This window comes from Erinaceus europaeus, chromosome 20 (genome assembly GCF_950295315.1).
Source record: "Erinaceus europaeus chromosome 20, mEriEur2.1, whole genome shotgun sequence".
Taxonomy (NCBI): Eukaryota; Metazoa; Chordata; class Mammalia; order Eulipotyphla; family Erinaceidae; genus Erinaceus; species Erinaceus europaeus.
Window position 1 is genome coordinate 44,035,747 of NC_080181.1, and position 1,103 is coordinate 44,036,849.

General features: G+C 40.3%; 1 non-coding gene across 1 annotated transcript; it reads right to left on the minus strand.

Moving 5' to 3' along the window:
- Nucleotides 1–791: 791 nt before the first annotated feature.
- On the minus strand, nt 792–898 carry LOC132535025 (U6 spliceosomal RNA). Its single transcript, XR_009546813.1, has one exon. It is a non-coding gene; the product is annotated as a U6 spliceosomal RNA (small nuclear RNA).
- Between the last annotated feature and the right edge of the window lie 205 nt (nt 899–1,103).

Below are 1,103 nucleotides of genomic sequence, written 5' to 3' on the forward strand. Positions count from 1 at the left end.
TGCTGTGATGGACTGAACTTGAGACCTCAGGCTTGAGAGTCTAGTGCTTTATCCACTGTGCCACCTTCTAGACCACACACGTAAAGTTCTTACTGGAATAACACAACACTCTGACAAAGAAACTGAATAGTGAAGCGGTGCTGCAGGTGTCTCTCTGTGTCTTTGCCTCTCTATCATCCCCCCCCCGAATTCCTCTGTCTCTATAAACAATAGAGTAAACATTTTCAAAATAATATTCAAAATATTCAGAATGTAATGAGATTCCTCTAATGTTTAAAGAGCCAGGGAAAATAAACAAAGAAACAAACCTCAACCTTCAAGAGAAACAATCAAAGGGCCAAGGAAATGGTATACTTAGTTGAACCCACATACCACCATGCATAAGGATTCAGGTTCAAACTCCTAGTCCCCATCACAAGAAGACCTGTTTGTTATGTAACACACACACACACACACACACACACACACACACACACACACACACACACACACTTTAGAGCAACAAGTATGAGATTCTCTTTGCATAGCTATTAATACTATCTATCCTGCCCTACAATTCTTTATTAATTAATTGGTTTTGGATAGAGACAGAGAGGGAAAGAGACACACACCTGCAGCACTGCTTCATCACTTGTGAAATACCCCCTGCAGGTGGGGACTGCAGGTGGGGCTTTTCCATTCAACTTTTGGATTTCTTGATACACCTCTGAATTAGAATGCTTGTCATTTCTACCAGACTTGTCAGAAACTCTTTGCTTTCTTTTTTTTTCATTTCCAGGAGGAAGAAGGGTAAAAATATGGACCACTTCATGAATTTCTGTGTTCTCCTTGAACAGGGGCCTTGCTAATTTTCTCTGTATCGTCCCAATTTTTGTACATGTGCTGCCAAAACGAGCACCTTTGCCTTCTTTTTAGTTCTGTCTCCAGCCTCCAGGTTATATTTGGCTAATATCAAGGTAAACACAGTTAAATGGGTCAAAAGGCCCTTTAGGTTAACAGAGGCTTTATCTGATATCCCTGGTTTATTCCTTTAGCCTTGGGGTAAGGCCAGGAGTTATAGATTAAGCATAGAATGTGATATAATCACTAGAATAATCACTATC